The sequence below is a fragment of the Leucoraja erinacea genome, chromosome 11 (assembly GCF_028641065.1).
Source record: "Leucoraja erinacea ecotype New England chromosome 11, Leri_hhj_1, whole genome shotgun sequence".
NCBI classification, from domain to species: domain Eukaryota; kingdom Metazoa; phylum Chordata; class Chondrichthyes; order Rajiformes; family Rajidae; genus Leucoraja; species Leucoraja erinaceus.
In genome coordinates, this window is record NC_073387.1 from 23,071,113 (window position 1) to 23,089,621 (window position 18,509).

At 46.4% G+C, this 18,509-nt stretch overlaps 1 protein-coding gene across 1 annotated transcript in view; it reads right to left on the minus strand.

Annotated features, from left to right (window-relative positions):
* Window positions 1-17,439, minus strand: part of LOC129701564 (synaptopodin-2) — a 42,817-nt gene extending 25,378 nt beyond the window's left edge. The window contains exon 1 of the mRNA XM_055642820.1: window positions 17,321-17,439. The gene's annotated coding sequence lies outside the window, so the exon portion shown is untranslated. The remainder of the gene's footprint in view (window positions 1-17,320) is intronic.
* Window positions 17,440-18,509: the final 1,070 nt, after the last annotated feature.

The window sequence follows — 18,509 nt, forward strand, 5'->3', positions numbered from 1 at the left end:
GCAATCGCTCCTCCCCAGAGCGTGCCAGAGCCCATAAGACCTTAAGCTGGACGGATGCAGAGAAGGTTCACAAGGATGGGACCAGGACTCTTTTGTTTATTCTTTGTGGAGTTTGTACGTTGTCCCTCTGACTGCGTGGTTTTTCTCTGGGAGCTCCGGTTTCCTCCCACACTCCAAAGATATGCGGGTTTGTAGGTTAATTGGCTAAAATTGTTAATTGTCCCTGGTGTGTAGGATAGAGCATCGGTGGAGTTGCTGCCTCACAGCGCCAGGGACCCGAGCCCGATCCTGACTATGGGTGCTGTCTGTACGGAGTTTGTACATTCACCCTCTGATCACGTGGGATTTCCCCGGTTGCTCCGGTTTCCTCCCACACTCCAAAGATACGACAATTTGTAGCTTAATTGGCTTCTGTAAATTGTCCCTAGTGTTTAGGATAGAACTAGTGTATGGGGTGATCGCTGGTCAGCACAGATTCGGTGGGCCAAATGGCCTGTTTCCACACTGTATCACTAATATCTATAGTCTATACTAAAAGTAAATAATGTGTTCTGCACAGGAGCAACATGGTTGAGAGACAGAGAACTGCATCAGCTAGAGAACGGCCCATCTACCTCATTAGAGAGCTTTGAACTATCTTTAATCAGACTTTGTCGATCTTCAGTTATATCTTTGCACTAAATGTTGTTCTATTTATCCTGTATCTGTACACTCTGGACAGCATGATTGTAATCATGTATAGTCTGTCCACTGATTGAATAGAAAGCAAACAAAAGCTTTTCACATCGACCTCGGTACACGTGACAATAATAAACAAAACTAAATGAAACTAAACTAAAATTAGACTAAAATCATGTACAAAATCACGAGAGGAATAGATCGGGTGGACGCACTGGGTCTCTTGTCCAGAGTAGGGGAATGGAGAACCACAGGTTTAAGGTGAGGGGGGAAAGATTTAATAGGAACCTGAGGGGTAACTTTTTCTCACAAAGGGCGGTGGATGTATGGAACGAGCTGCCAAAGGAGGTAGTTGAGGCAAGTACAATCGCGACGTTTAAGAAACATTTAGACAGGTACATGGATAGAACCGGTTTTGAGGGAAATGGGCCAAATGCAGGCAGGTGGGACTAGCGTGGATGGGGCATGTTGGTCAATGTGGGCAAGTTGGGCCAAAGGGCCTATTTCCACGCTGTATGACTGTAAACCTAAACTAAACAACAGATGCTGGAATCTTGAGTAAAACACAAAAAGCTGGAAGAACTCAGCAGGTCAGACAGCATCTGTGGAGGAAATGGATAGGTGACATTTCGGGTCGAAACCCTTACCGTCCAAATCTACCTGATGCAGGGTCCCGACGAATAAATATCCCTTCCCCTCCACAGATGCTGCCTGACCCACTGAGTTCATCCAGCACTTTGTTTTACCCTTTTTTACTTATCAAATAACCACCAGAGGGAGTTAACTGCAGGATTACCACTGATCTTGAAGTCCCTTAAAGTCATGTTAAAGTCACCTTCAATGTTGAAGACTGAGGGGAGACCTGATAGAAGTATATATAAAATGATGAGAGGCATAGATAGGGTAGACAGTCAGAACCCTTTTCCCACCGTGGATTTGTCAAAGATTATTATTAAATAGTAAACCTGTATCTTTAATCAGACTTTACTGGACTTTATCCTGCACTAAACGTTATTCCCTTTATCTGGTATCTGTGCATTATGCTCGGCCAGATTGTAATCTTGTATAGTCTTTCCGCTGCCTGGATGGCACGCAACTAAAAAGCTGTTCATGGTACCTTGGTACATACGGCAATAAACTAAATGATGACCTGTGTAACCTGCAGGTCGCCGTTAGAGATGGATCACTATGTGAGATTTCCCCTGTTGGACTGAGGGAGAGGGATGGTCCTGTGGTTCTGGAACAAGCTCCTGTGGGCTGCACACTAACTGGATAGCACCCGTTGGGAGAGGGAGTGAGGGAGGGAGTGAATTAAAATGAGAGGAATGGTTTGGGTTTGAGTCAGAGAGATTTACCAAGCTCCCATCGGTATCTGGCGCGGATGTGATGCATTTTCTCCTCAACACCAGCTCCATATTGTTGCAGACATGCACTGTCTCTCCACAAGTTTAAAACCAGTGTTACTTCATTTTAGACTTTAGGCTTCAGACATACAGCGCGGAAACTGACCCTGCGGCCCACCGAGTCCACGTCGACCAGTGATCCCCATGCACTGGCACTATCCTACACACTAGGGACAACGTACAATTTTACCAAAGCCAATTAACCTACAAACCTGTACGTCTTTGGGATGCGAGAAGAAACCAGAGAAAACTCATGCAGTCACTGGGAGAACGTGCAAACTCCGTACAGACAGCACCCCATAGTCTAGATCAAACCCGGCTCTCTGGCGCTGTTAGGCAGCAACTACCACTCCACCACACTGATTTATGAGAATTGTTTTTACAGGCCTGTTAAACTACTTAGTTTTAGTTTGGTGATACCGTGTGGGAACAGGCCCTTCTGCCCACTGAGTCCAGGCTGATGCACGATCACCCGTATATAGACACAAAACGCTGGAGTAACTCAGCTGGTCAGGTAGCATCTCTGGAGAAAAAGGAAGGGAGAAAAAGGATAGCAGACTTCCTGTCTGAAGAAGGGTCTCGACCCGAAGCGTCACCTATACTGCTCCTCCACAGATGTGGCCTGACCCGCTGATTTACTCCAGCACTTTGTATCTATCTTTGGTGTAAAAAAGCATCTGCAGTTCTTTTGTTGCCACGATAAACATTAGTTCTATCCTACACACCAGGGACAATTTACAGCAGCCAATTAATCTATGTCTTTGGAGTGTGGGAGGAAACCAGAGCACCCGGAGAAAACCCACGTGGTCACAGCAAGAAGGTACAAACTGCATGTGGACAGCAGCCGCAATCAGGATCAAACTGGGTCCCTGGCGATGTGAGGCAGCAATTTTCGGTAGAGATGATGACAATTAAACACTCTTGAATGTTGAGTTGAGAAAATAGCAGAGAGGCAGCCTGAGGGATTGGCAGGACGAGGAATAGATTCAGAACGAGTGCTGCTTTGTGTTTAGACTCACGGTAGATCTCAGCTCCTCTACACCATCTCTCCCAGGGGAAACAGCACCCAAGAAAAAGTTGTGTAGGAAGGAACTGCAGATACTCGTTTAGACTAAAGACAGACACAAAATGCTGGAGTAACTGCCTGTCCTGCTGAATTACTCCAGCATTTTGTGTCTATCCCAAGAGAAAGAGTCCTGACCTGAAATGTTGACTGTCTGTTTCCTCCAAAGCTGCTGCTGAACTTCTGAGTTCCTCCAGTAGTTTGTTTTTTGCTCGTGATTCCAGCATCTGCAGTTCCTTGTGACAACATCAACATTCTCTGGCCAGAAACAGCCACGTGCTGTTTGTTGTGTGTGGATGGATTGCTGCACAAAGAGCTGGAGTGCTGGACAAAGGCCGCAGCCCAGCCCAGCCCAGCCCAGCAGGCCCGGCTTGCCCTCTGTGGAACGGACAGTTGCCCGGTAGATCTGGCACGGCCGCCCCGGGCAAGGATTCACTCGCCGAGGACCCAGGCCCGCCCAGAGTGGAGAGAGTCGCATGGAGGGCCGGCAAGCAGACCAGCAGCGGGAGGGAGTGGACGGCCTCGACGGTGGAGTGGGCCCTGCAGCTGCCTGGGACTCGGCTGGACCAGGCGCCGCTACAAGAGGCCGAGTACATGGACCCAACACGACCTGCAGTGGTGGTGCAGCGGCGAAGAGCACCATGACTATACTTGGCCAAGGCAACCCTGCAACAGCGCCAGGACATGAGGCCTTCATGGCCAGGCCAAGAACTCTACACTTACAACAACTGGGACCTGAAAATGGTGACTCTGTATATTGTCTCAGTGTATTACTGCTATACACTTGTACTGTATCTGAGATGGTTATCTAAGATGTACTTATATGCGAATGTATTGTGATACTTGTACTGAAATGTCACGGTGGCGCAGCAGTAGAGTTGCTGCCTTACAGCGAATGCAGCGCCGGAGACCCGGGTTCGATCCCAGCTACGGGTGCTGTCTGTACGGAGTTTGTACATTCTCCCCGTGACCTGCGTGGCTTTTCTCCGAGACCTTCGGTTTCCTTTCACACTCCAAAGACGTAGAGGTTTGTAGGTTAATTGGCTTGTTAAATGTAAAAATTGTCCCTAGTCAGTGTAGGATAGTGTTAATGTGCAGGGATCGCTGGTCGGTGTGGACCTGGTGGGCCGAAGGGCCTGTTTCCACACTGTATCTCTGAACTAAACTAAAAAAATAAATTAAAAAAAACTAAAACTGCCTGGTCCATCACGTGTACTGACCTCTCCACCATCGAATGCATCTGCCTTGCAATAAATCCACATCCCAGCGACTGCCTTTGCAAACTCCTAATTCGCTATGCTTTCTGCTGACTGATAGAGGTGGATAATCTTTCACTGTTTACTCTCAGTCCGGCTCACGTTATTTGTTCTGAACTCCCTCCTAATCCGACCTGCCCCCCTTGTTCCGCAACAGACGCCTAGGAAGGAAGGAGATTACAGAGAGCGGTGGGCGCTGCCCGGGTCCATCGCGGGGGCTGACCTGTGAAGGAATCTGCAGGAGACACTGCCTCAAAAAGGCAGCCATCATTATCAGGGGCCCACACCACCCTGACCACGCTCTCATCTCTCTCCAGCCATCGGGAAGAAGATACAGGAGCCTGCAACCTGTGATGTCCAGGTTCAGGAGCAGCTTCTTCCCTACAACATCAAATTATCTATATTACTAAAAGTCTGATCTTGACCACTTCCTGTTATTCTGTATATTGATTTTGGAAAAAATGCTGCCACTTACGGCTGTGATTTTTGGCCATCTTACTCCCCCTCCGCTGCGTAGGACAAGAGATTTTTCCCATCGATTAAAAATAAGAGAGTTATTAGTGTTTAAAAAATGTTGAGAATCTCACTCCTGAAGGCCACGCCCCTTCCGGAGGGACTATAAATCCCAGAAGTGTGGAGGTGCTCAGTTCTCTGCAAGATGGGGGAGCGAGAGGTCGCAATTCTCAGTCTGAGCTGTGAATAACACCGAATACATATCTACTAAACTGTGAATGGTTTTACTGACCTGTCAGTGCCCTTAATGTGGTTTGAAAATGTAGTTTGAAAATGGAAAAGGTGGTTTGGTTTGAAAGTGCTAAAGCTGTGTTCCCTTTGGTTTTGAAAGTGCTAAAGCAAGCTGTGTTGCCGTTGGTTTGAAAGTGCTAAAGCAAGCCGCCTTGTCTTTGGTTTTGAAAGTGCTAAAGCAAGCTGCCTTGCCTTTGGTTTTGAAAGTGTTAAAGCGAGCCGCCTTGCCTTTGGTTTTGAAAGTACTAAAGCAAGCTACCATGCCTAATTAAAGCTGCCCTGCCTTCTACATAATTAAAAGACTAATCTTGACCACTTCCTGTTTGCGCTATATATTGAATTTAGAAAAAGCCCTACCACGTATGGCTGTGATTTTTGGCCAGCTTATTCAGTGTCCCCCTCCGCTCATCAGGTGCTGACGATTTTTCCCATCGATTAAAAATAAAAGAGTTATTAGTGTTTCAAAAATGTTGAGATTCTCTCTCCTGTCAATCACGCCATGAAGGCCACACCCCTGTGATGGGGGAAGGGACTATAAAACCCGGAAGTGTGGGCGTGGCTCAGTCTCTGCAAGATGGGGAGGGAGAAGTCACGACTCGCTGTCTTTTGTGGCCTTGCACCCTGCTTGAAATGGTATGAAACTGCACTTGAATTTGGTGCCCTTGCACCCTGCTTGAAATGGAATTTCAAGGAATAGCCGTGTCAACTGCGAGCCCACCAGCCGTGAGTGAGTGAGCTGCCAGCACAACAGGCTTGAGTGACTGCCAGCCCAAGAATGCATTCGGCCCACAATGTCCATACTAGCCCTCTGTGAACCAGTCCCTTCAGCGCACAACACCCATACTAGCACTCCAGAAAGCTCCCCCCACTGGCCACCAATGTTGGAATTGGTGGAGAGGTGGAATATTGCGTCGGAGGACCAGCCCTCCCGTGTGATGCTGGGACCCAACATGTCCCACTTGGTCTAGTTAAACACTCTATGAAGCAAGAAGCTTGACTCATCAATAAATGTGGTTCAGCTTGATGCTGATTGGTGTATTGCAATACACTTTGCTCACAAAGACAAGGAATTTGTAATCCTGAATGTGTATACACCCTATGATTGCCATCAGAATGAGGATGAATATTTAAATAGGCTTGCTTTCATCTATTATTTTATTCAAAACTATAATTATCCTAGTGTATATGTCATTGGGGATATGAATGCAGATATCTCAGACAGGAACATTATTTGCCAATCATGTGGCTCAGTTCTGTCAAGATAATAATTTAATATTGTCAAGCAAAATGCTTTTACTTACAGATAATTATACATATTAGTGAGGCCTGGCACACTACGTCATGGCTGGACCACTGTATTAGTACAGATGATGCACATGCCTCATTGTATGGGACAGCAATGACTGATCATATACCTGTTGCTATGACAATAAATGTTGAACACCTACCTGTGGCATCCAGAGATGGAAATAGTTTAAACACAGAAAAGCTGGACTGGCCAACCCTCACAAAGGAGGACATCTTAGCCTATTATGGCCATAGAGATAAATCCTTAAGCAATATTCATCTACCTAAAGATGCAATAATGTATAGTAATGTTAATTGTAAGGATATGAAGCACAGGAGAGATATCTGCTCCATGTATAGTAAGCGCCTTATATGTAGGCAGTAAGCCCTACTGCAAGCATAAAAATAAGACACATAACATCAGGCCTGGCAGGAATAAGTAAGTGGCTGAGTATCATGCTGAAGCCCGTGAAGCCACTAAATCATGGGCTATGGCAGGTAGACCCAGACAGGGGCCTGTGTTTGAGCACAAGAAGCTCACTAATGCAAAGTATAAGTATGCTATTCACTTCACTTGTAAAAATGAGCAAGCTATGAGGGCTGATTCCATGGCTAAGAAGCTGCTAAATAACAATGCTACTGATTTTTGGAAACAAGTGAGAGCGCTTAACAGTTGCAAAACATCTCTACCATGCACTGTAGATGGAATCTCCGGAACAGCTAATATCGCGGAGTTATGGCGACAACATTATAGGACTTAATTCACCTGTGTCCAAGGTGACTTGTATAGGGTGGACACTATAGAGAGTAATGACTCAATGGTGATTATGTCACATGAGGAGTATCTTGCCATGAACAAGCTGTCCAACAACAAAGTGGTTTAGATCATATTTCTGCTGAACATCTTAAGTATGCGAGTATGAGGATAGCTCCTCTCCTTGCTATTTGTTTTACTGGCTTTATGATTCATGGCTTGTTACCAGACTCAATGTTGTCTGTTCTGCTAATGCCGGTCATTAAGGACAAAGCTGGTAAAGTAGGCAGCCTAAATAATTACAGGCCCATAGCTTTAGCCAGCATATTGTCAAAAGTCCTCGAAATAATTCTACTGGATAGAGTAAATGATGAGTTTGTTAACCAGTTTGGTTTTAAAGCCAAAGATGGCACTGACTTTTGCATATATGCCCTAAAGGAGATTGTGAACAAATATAGAGGCAAAAACTCTACAATGCTTATGTGCTTTATTGATGCTTCCAAAGCCTTTGATAGTGTTAATTATGGAAATCTGTTTGTTAAAATGAGTCAAAGAGGGATGCCTAAATACATTGTGAGAATTCTGGCCTACTGGTATGCCCACCAGACTATGCAAGTGAACCATATTATGTATGCAGATGATCTTGTGGTCTTTAGTCCATCTAGTGCTGGTCTACAGCAGCTCCTTACTATATGCTCTGTGTATGGTGTGGAACATGATATTATATTAATGCTTGTATATAGTGCTGTTATGATCTGTTGAATCAAAGAGGATAAATGTCTAAAATTTCCTGATTTTAAATTGTCTGACAATAATCTTAGTGTCTGCAATAAGGTAAAATATCTTGGGCATTTTAATACAGAACAAATGACAGATGATGAGGATATTTATAGGCAACGACGTATGCTGTATGTACAGGCGAATATTCTCTTGCGTAAGTTTGGTGCGTGTACAGATGTGGTGAAGATGTCTCTGTTTAGAGCATATTGCACGGCACTCTATACTGCACACCTGTGGTCGAACTATGGAAAGACAAGTTTGCAGAGACTAAAGGTGGCCTATAATGATGCCATGAGAACACTGCTAAGGAAACCTAGATGGTGTAGTGTTAGTAACATGTTTGTGGCTGCAGGAGTCAGTACTTTAGAAGCTATCCTAAGAAATCATATGTATAAATTCATTTGCAGGATAAATGACTCTAAATATGTAATTATTGTGGCCTTGTCAAACACTACACGCTACGAATCCCAGTTGTGGAGACACTGGTATCGCTGTCTCGTTGTAGGACGCTGATTTTTCTTTTTTATTCTGGATTTTAAAACATGTATTGTTTTTTATGTATATAATTTATGATGCTTTTATAAGTGATATACTAAAAATTTATATGTATTTAACGGTTTTTATATGCAATGTATTTTGTGTAATGTTGTCCCTTGTCTGGAGCTTGAGTCCGAAATAAAGTTGAATAAATAAAATAAACATATCTGTTGTACTGCAGCAAGTAAGAACTTCATTGTGCTGTCTCAGGACGTATGACAGTAAAACACTCTTGACTCTGGCATAGATAGGGTAGACAGTCAGAACCTTTCTCCCTGGGTGATAATGTCAAAGACTAGATGATGGCACAGTGGTGCAGCGGTAGAGTTGCTGCCTTACAGCGCCAGAGACCTGGGTCTGATCTTGATTACAATACTGTCTGTATGAAATTTGTATGTTCTCCCTGTGTGACCGAGTGGGTTTTCTCCAGGTGCTTCGGTTTCCTCCCACACTCCAAAGATGTGTGGGTTTGTAGGTTAATTGGTTTCGGTAAAATTATAAATTGTCCTTAGTGTGTAGGATAGTGTTAGTGTATGGGGTGATCGATGGTCGTCGCGGACTCGGTGGGCCGAAGGGCCTGTTTCCACGCTGTATCTCTAAAGTCTAACGTCTAGAAGGCGTAGGTTTAAGGTGAGAGGGGGAAAGTTTAAAGAAGATGTGTGGGTCAATTTGATTTCACAGTACCTAGAATGGTGGGTGCCTAGAATGCGCTGCCAGGGGTGGTGGTGGAGGCAGATATGATTGTGGCATTTGAGGCTTTTAGAGGCACATGGATATGCAGGGAAGGGAGGGATATGGATCACATGCAGCAGAGGAGATTAGTTCATCTTGGTATCGAGACCATTGTGGGTTGAAGCAGCTTGTTATGTGCTGTGCTGTTCTACGTTCCTTGAGTGATGAGGAAACATTATCTCCTTTAGTTGACGGAGTGAGAGGCAGTCTCCTTTCGTAAGGCTATCAATTATTTAAGGTGCAGACAAAGACTCAGGCATACGATGAACTGTGGAACAGGGTATGCTCCCGCCCTGTATAGATTCTCAGTGTACTGAGTGAGTGGTTACTTAGAGCTGCTATAGAGGTTAGACTTCAGCGATACAGCACGGAAACAGGCCCTTCGGCCCACCGAGTCCACGCCGAACAGCAATCACCCTGTATACTAGCATAATCCTCCACACTCGGGTCAATTCCCAATTTCACCTAAGTCAATTAACCTACAAACCCACAAGTCTTTGGAATGTGGGAGGAAACCGGAGCACCTAGAGAAAACCCATGTGGTCACAGGGACAACGTACAAACCCTATGCAGACAGGGTTGAACCCGTGTCTCTGGCGCTGTGAGGATGTTTATTTCATTCTAACCCATGCTGTCTGTGCCCTGGAACAGGTGCATAGTGATTCAGGGTTCCTTCCATTAGTTATAACATTACATCAGGGCGGCACGGTGGCGCTGAGGTAAGGTTACGCCTTACAGAGCCGGGTTCCATCCTGACTACGGATGCTGTCTGAATGGAGTTTGTACGTTCTTCTATGGCTGCGTAGGTTTTCACCGGCTGCTCCAGTTTCCTCCCACACTTTACAGATGTACGGGTTTGTTGGTTAATTGGCTTTAGTAAAAATCGTAAATTGTCCCTAGTGTGTAGGATAGTGCTAGTTTACGGGGACTGTTGGTCAGCGCAGATTCAGTGGGCCGAAGGGCCTTTTACTGAGCTGTAACTCTAAACTAAACTAAACATAACTCAACCCAATTGAACTGACAGAAGGGTAGATGCATTAATTTACCTGGTGTTCAGGTCACCGCTTGTGTGATCAGTCTGATACCTGTAACCTGAAGCGGCTGACTGGTGCTCATTGAAACAGCTTCTGTCTGTTCACCAAACTGGCCTCTAGAGTGAGGGAGCTCTACCTTACATCTGCAGCCAAACCAGGCCAGGCCAGGCCAGGCCAGGCCAGGAAGCAATGGTGTGTAGGTTGAGTCAGTGGTGGGGAGTCTGGTCTGTGTGACGGACTAGACAACTCTCTGCAATTCCTTGCGGTCTTGGGCAGAGCCGATCCCAAACCAAGCTGTGAAGCAACCCGACATTACGCTTTCCATGGCTGGGAAGGAACTGCAGATGGTGGTTTACCCTGAAGATAGATACAAAATGCTGGAGTAAATCAGTAGGTCGGCCAGCATCTCTGGAGAAAAGGAAAAGGTGATGTTTCGGGTTGAGACCCTTCTTCAGACTGAGAACCATGGGAGAGGGAAACTAGAACTATGAAAATGTACTAAGAACAAATGAATGCAAGGTATGAAAAAAAACAAATCAAAGCTATGGTGCATCTATAGAAGTTTAGATGCGTTTAGAGTCAGAGTCAGGCAGTGTGGAAAAATACCTTTTGGCCCTATTTGCCTATGCTGGCCAACATGCCCTATCTATACTGCCTCACCTGCCAGTGTTTGACCCATCTCCCTCTATACTTGTCCTATCCAGGTCCGTGTCCAACAGTTTCTTAAATGTTGTGATAGTACCTGCCTCAACTGGGGCGGCATGGTGGCGCAGTGATAGAGTTGCTGCCTTACAGCTCTAGAGACCCGGGATCAATACTGACTATGGATGTTGTCTGTCTAGAGTTGATACAATCTCCTTGTGACCTGACGTGGGTTTTCTACCACATTCCAAAGACGTACAGATTTGTAGGTCAATTGGCTTCAGTAAAATTGTAAACTCTCTCTAGAGTGTGGGATGTTGCAAATGTACGGGGTGATTGCTGGCCGGCACGGACTCGGTGGGCCGAAGGGCTTGTTTCCGTGCTGTACCTCTAAAGGAAATTAAAGTAAACTATCTCCTCTGGCGGCTCATTCCATAGACCTACCACCCTCTGCGTGAAAACGTTGCTGCTCAGGTTCCTATTAAATCTTTCCACCCTCACCTTAAATCTATCTTTAATCGGACTTTCCCTTACACTAAACATTATTCCCTTTATCCTGTATCTGTACATTGTGGACGGTTTGACTGTAATCATGTATAGTCTTTCCGCTGACTGGACAGCGCTCAACAAATAGCTTTTCTCTGTTCCTCGGTACATGAGACAATAAACTAAACTATGTCCTCAGATTCTTGTCCTCCACTCCGGGTTAAAGAGTCCATTCACCCAATCTATTCCCTCATGATTTTATACACCTTTATAAGATCACCTTATAGAGCTGCAAGGAGTAAAGTCCGAGTCTGCCCAACCTCTCCCTATAGCTCAGGCCCTTGAGTACTGACTTGTTCCCCACCCACACACTCTCTATGAGATGAGAGATTCTGTCGGGCAAGACCCTCATTCTCAGAAGATGCTGTCCCTTCTGGACCCAAACCGCTGCTATTCCTTGCTGTGTTAATCAACTATTTCCAGAACTACAAATTATTTGGCTCGCTTAGTGACATGTCTCTTCCAGATCCACCCTTAACTCATTCATCGCCACAACTCCCTGTCAATGGAGATCTCACTACTCCATCTTCACTTCATTAAAAACCTTTTTTACTGAGGATTCGCAAGGTCATAAATCATTGGAGCAGAATTAGGCCATTCGGCCCATCGAGTCTACTCCACCATTCATCATGGCTGTTCAATCTTTCCCTCTCAACCCCATTCTCCTGCCTTATCCCCGTAATGATTGACACTCCTACTCATCAAGAACCCGCCAATCTCTGTTTTAAAAATGCCCAATGACTTGGCCTCCACCGCCATCTGTGGCAATGAATTCCTGGATTAGTCATTAAAGCCATTTGCAGACACTAGTCTCAACATCACTGCTTTCATGGGTTAAATGGAAGACATCTTGATTTAGCTTAGTTTAAAGACACAGCATGGAAACAGGCCCTTCGGCCCACTGAGTCCAGGCCAACCCATTCTCACTAGTTCTATGTAATCCCACTTTCTCATCCACTTCTTATACACTCGGGGTAATTTACAGCCCAGATCAATTAACCTACAAACTGCACGTCTTTGGGATGTGGCAGGAAACCAGAGCACCTGGAGGAAACCCACGCGATCCGCTCCAACAGGTGTTGTAATTGTACATGGTTAGTTTCGGAATTCGGGTTAAGAGTCAAGAGTGTTTAATTGTCAAATGTACCGAAAACAGAACCAGGAATGCCTTACTTGCAGCAGGGCAACAGGCCTAAACACAGTACTCATAGATAACATCATAAACTACAAAAAAGTTCAATAAATTAATAAAACATTAGTGCAAAAAAAAAGCCCAGTCCCCAGTGCAACCAAGACAGTTAGTATTTGTAGTTTAGATTAGCATTGTGCAGTGTTCAAGAGCCTAATAGTGGTTGTGAAGAAACTGTTCTTGAACCTGGAGATCCCAGTTTTCAGGCTCCTGTACCTTCTTCTTGGTGGTGGCGGTGAGATGTGAGCGTGGCTCAGGTGGTGTGTGTCTGATGATGCTGGCTGCCGTTTTGGGGCAGTGCCTCATGTAGACCCCTTCAAAGGTGGGGAGGGTCAGTATCTGCGATGGACCGGGCAGTGTCCACCACTCTCTGTCATCTCCTTCATTCCTGGGCGTTCAGGTTGTTGAACAAGGGGGAAGGTCGGCTTACGAGGGAATTCAGGACAGGTAATGTTAGCCGGACTGAGAGTAAACAGTGAAAGATTATCCACCTTTATCAGCCGGCAGATAGCTTAGAGAATTAGACCTTTGCAAAGACAGTCATTGGGATGTGGAATGATTTATTGTGAAGCAGATTGGTGGAAAATGTGTATCCAAATGCCTTTTGAATGAGGGTATGTTTTAAACTTTGAACTACTGACTATCATGGGTTTACTGGGGACCTTGGGCTTCTTTTGCACTCATAATTTTCTTTAAATTTATTGAGCTTTATTTTTTCTTTAATATGTTATTTATGTGCACACAGTTTCCAGACCTGTTGTGCTGCAGCAAGTAAGTATTTTGTTGTTCTGGTGTCGGTACATATGACAATTAAACACACTCTTGACTTGAAGTGTGATGTTCTGTACATGTTACGAGGCATCAGACCGCAGACACGTGGCAAAAGGTGGTTATTCAGCCCATTGTGACGATGCCGGATCTTTGAATACAATTATATTTAGCCCCACACTCCCTGCTAGTTTAGTTTAGTTGAGAGATACAGCGCAGAAGCAGGCCCTTCGGCCCTCCGATTCCGCACTGCCCAGCGATCCCTGCACATTAACACTGCCCTACACCCACTCGGGATAGCTTTTTTACATTTGCATTTATACCAAGACAATTGAGCTACAAACTTCAACGTCTTTGGAGTGTGTGAGGAAACCGGAGCACCCAAAAAAAACCCCCACATAGGGCACGGGAAGAACGTACAAACTCCGTACAGACCGCACCTGTAGTCAGGATCGAACCCGGGTATCTGGCCCTGTAAGGCAGTAGCTCTACCCCTGCACAACTCTGCTGCCCATTGTCCTTAACCCTTTGAATCCCTATTTATCCTGCCCCTCTGACTGAACTTTGGGCCTTCCCTCACAGTGGGAAACGTTGATTCCGCTGTGTGGGGGATGTTTATGTTAAAGTCTATCGTGTTCTGTTCTTCTCTTTTATTCGTATGGCTGTATGGTGGCCCCAAATTTCATTGTACCAATTGGTGTATGTGACAATAAATGTCTCTTGTCTTGTTTTGTCCAAATCCCATTTACAATTATTCACAGAGTTTATAGAATCAGTCATGCATCATGGAAACAGCACCTTCGGCCCATCTGCACTAGTCCCACCTGCTGATATTTGGCCCATATCCTTCTAAGCCTTTCATATCTATGTACCTGTTCAAATGTCTTTTAAATGTTGTTATAGTACCTGCCTGAGCTATCTCCTCTGGCAGCTCGTTCCGTACACCCACCACCCTCTGCATGAAAACGTGACTTAATGACAACGTAATGATTATATCAAGGACCAGTCTCACCCCGGTCACTTCCTCTTCTGCCCTTTCCCATCAGGGGGCTCGGTGGTGCATCAGTAGAGTTGCTGCCTTACAGCGCCAGAGACCCGGGTTCGATCCTGACTACGGGTGCTGTCCGTATGGAGTTTGTACATTCTCCCTGTGACCTGCGTGGGTTTTCTCCGGGTGCTCCGGTTTCCTCCCACACTCTAAAGACATGCAGGTTTGTAAGTTAATTGGCTTGGGATAATTGTAAATTGTCCCTAGTGTGTAGGATAATGCTAGTTTACGGGGTGATCGCTGGTCGGCACGGACTTGGTGCGCCGTAGGGCCAATTTCTGCGCTGTATCTCTAAAACTAAAGTAAAACTAAGAGGAGGAGTGAAATGTAAAGCTGGAGGGAGGGATATAGAGCAGTGTTAGATTTAGCTCTTAGGGCTAAAGGAACCAAGGGATGTGGTGAAAAAGCAGGATTGGGGTACTAATTATAGATGATCAGCCATGATCATATTGAATGGCGGTGCTGGCTCGAAGGGCCAAATGGCCTACTCCTGCACCTATGTTTCTCTGTTTCATTCAGTTCCAAAATTCATGCTGCAAGGTTTTCGGTTGAGTTCACTCGACAGATGTGACCCAACATGTCTGTCCAACCACCTCCATGAATCAATGCATCCTCTCCTAGCATTTACTTTCAGTTCCTCAAAGGCAGGAAAAATTGTTAATAGCACCAGAATTATCACTCAGAGCTCAATAGATAATAGAAAACAGATGCATACTGAAGTGGTATTTATCTCCCTGTTCGACTTTAGACTTTAGGGATACAGCGCAGAAGCAGGCCCAACATCTCACCGAGTTTGCCTCGACCATCGATCCCCTGACACCAGCACTATCCTACACACTAGGGACCATTTACAATTTTTACTAAAGCCAATTAACCTACGAGCCTGTGGAGGAAACCGGAGCACCCGGATAAAACCCACGCGGTCACAGGGAGAACATACGAACTCCACAAACAGACAGCACCCATAGTCGGGCTCAAACCCAGGTCTCCTGGTGCTGTGAGGCAGCAGCTCTACCGCTGCACAGTACAGCACAGGAATGGGGCCCTTCGGCCCACAACGTCCGTGCTGAACAGGATGCTAATTAAAGTAATCTCCTCTGCCTGAACCTGATCCATATCCCTCCATTCTCAGCATATCCATGTGCCTTTCAAAAGCCTCTTAAACACCACTATCGTATCTGCCTCCATCACCACCCCTGGCACCCACCACCCTCTATATAAAAAAATGCGTACCCCGCACATCTCCTTTAAACTTAGGTCCTAATATCTCTAGTATTTGATATTTCCACCCTGGGGTAAAAAGTTCTACCCTATCATCATTTTAGTTATACTTCTGTCTGGTCTCCCTGCAACCTCCAACTCTCCAGAGAAAACAATCCAAGTCTGTCCAACCTCTCCCTGCATTTAATTCCCTGTAGCTAACCCAGGCAGCATTCTGGTAAACCTCCTCTGCACCCTCTCCAACCGCTCCCTGTATCTAACACCCTCTAATCCAGGCAGCATTCTCCTAGACTGAGCCACAAACCTCTGTACACCGCGATGTGGGGGAGAGAGTTTGAACGGGAGCAGAGGGGGAGCCGTTCGGCCCGAAGAGCCCGTTCTAGGATTGAACAGGCAGGAGCAGCAGCAACAACAACCAACAACAATAGACCTGGAAACCTGGGATTCTCAACATGTCAACCATCACCTGTGGGGAGCCAAGGGAGAGATCTTTCCGGGGACCACAAACAGGCCGGTAAACAGCATCGTAAGTCTCCGTCGCGGGACTGTAACAGTTCTTAACAGTTGTATTTCCCTCCTCTCTGTCTCCCAATGTCTTCATTTTTGGGGGTTCCAACTGGGTATTAATTAGATGCACGGGGCACCGTTTTTTTCGGTGCAGAAAATAATTCTATTCGGCGAGCTAAGTTTTGGCCCCTGAGGGGAAGGAGGCTAGCATGGGTATGGCGGGCCGAAGGACCATCCCTCGGCTCGGCAGTGAAGGGTGGACTGTCTCTCTAAAGTCTGCTTCCCCCTCTCTCTAGCCTATGAGATTGCCCGTCCCCCTTCCATTTCTGGCATTGTATAAGGGCTAGTATAGCGTAAACAGGCCGAATGGCCTCACTCTTTCTCCTCTTTCTTTGCAATGATGGGTAGACGGGTTCTCCCTCTCTCTATCTCTCTCTGTCGGGCCCGTACATAGTACCGTCCCCTCCCTCCATTGCCAGCATTATGTAGGGGGCTAGTATAGCTAAAACAGGCCGAAGAGCCTGCCTCTGCTCTACAATGAGGGGTGGACGGCCTCAGTCTGTTTTTTACTTCTCTCCGGCCCGCCACATCGCCTCGCCCCCTTCCCTTGCTTGCATTGTGGAGGGGCTGGCATGAGTATAACGGGCCGAAGTCTCTCTTTTGCTCGCTCTCTCTCTCTCTCTCCCCTCTGCTCTGATGGGTGGACGGTCTCTGTTTTTCCCTCGTTCCGGCCCAAGACATCGCCCCGTTCCCCTTCCATACTTGCATTGTGTAGGGGGCTAGTATAGGTATAACTGGCCGAAAAGTCTGTCTCTCTCTGCTCTGATCCGCAATGACGGGTGGGCGGTCTGTTTTTTTCCCTCCGGCCTGAAATATCGCCCCGTTCCCTTGATTGCGTTGTGTAGGGGCTAGTATGAGCATAAGGGACCGAACAGCAATGCTGGGTGAACGGTCTACAAACTCTCCCTGTCTGTCTGTCTCTCTCTGTGTCTCTCTCTGGCCCGGGACATCGATCGCCGCGTCTCCCCCTCCTAGCTTGCTCGCATCGTGTAGACAACAAGTCTCCGTTGACGTTTCCCAACCCTTGCCCCAGCCCAGACACACAGACAGACCGGATCGTGTCCGTCTTACCTGCGGCGTCGACAGGACCTTGGGTCGGGGAGACCGAGAGAGAGGGAGAGAGTCTCCTGCCTTGCTGCCTGGGTCTCTACTGCCCCGTGTCACTTACACAGACGGGGAGGAGAAAGAGCGGAGGGGAGGAAACCTAATCAAATAGAATTTCTTTTGTTGACCTAGTTAGGTCTGGAGGGGAGGGGAGGGGAGGGGGAGAAATGAAGTAAAAAATCAAACTTGTTAAAGCTGCCAAAGTTGCTGGAATATTTTTTTTTCTGCCTTTCTCTGGTTAGTTGGAAAGCAAATTGCTTCAGAATTCTCAAAGATCGGGTTACAAGATTTCAGAAGTCAAATCGGTAAAGAAGGGGGAAGCAAAGAAAATATTGGACGAGCGAGAACTTGTCTTGAATTGTCAGGGCAGTGTCTTTGGCGGAGTTTCTTGGCGTAACGTGTTTCAAGGGGTGAATTAACTGCTGTCAGACAGCGGGAGCCATCGTTTGGCATAGGTAGACACAAAATACTGGAGTAACAGTGGGTCAGGCAGCATCACTGGAGAAATATGATCTTTTCCCTCCAGAGATGCCGCATGAGTCACTGAGTTACTCCAGCACCTTGCTTTATATTTGGTATAAACCACCATTTGCAGTTATAGGGTAGACAGTGGCGCAGCGGTAGAGTTGCTGCCTCACGGCGCCAGAGACCCGGGTTTGATCCTGACTACCGGGTGTTGCCTGTACGGAGTTTGTACGTTCTCCCTGCGACCCCGTGGGTTTTCTCCGGGTGTTCCAGTTTCCTCCCACACTCCAAATGCGTGTAAGTTTGTAGGTTAATTGGCTTCGGTAACATTGTAAAATTGTCCCCAGTGTGTAGGATAGTGCTAGTGTCTGGGGTGGTCACTGGTTGACGCGGTCTTTGTGGGCCAAGGGCCTGTTCCCGTGGGCTATTTCTAAAGTCTAAAGTAAAGTCTAAAGTCAGAACCCTTTCTGCCCCCCCCCCCCCCCCAGGTTGGAAAAGTCAAGGAGGGTGCAGCTTATGTGACAGGAGATGTACAAAACGGTTAAAAATAACTGGAGTAACTCAGTGCGTCAGGCAGCATCGCTGGAGAATATGGATAAGTGCTTTTGGGGTCAGGAATCTTATTCACTGATTTCAAGGAGATGTGCGGGGCAAGTGGTGGGTACCGCAAACGCACGGCGAGGGGTGGTGA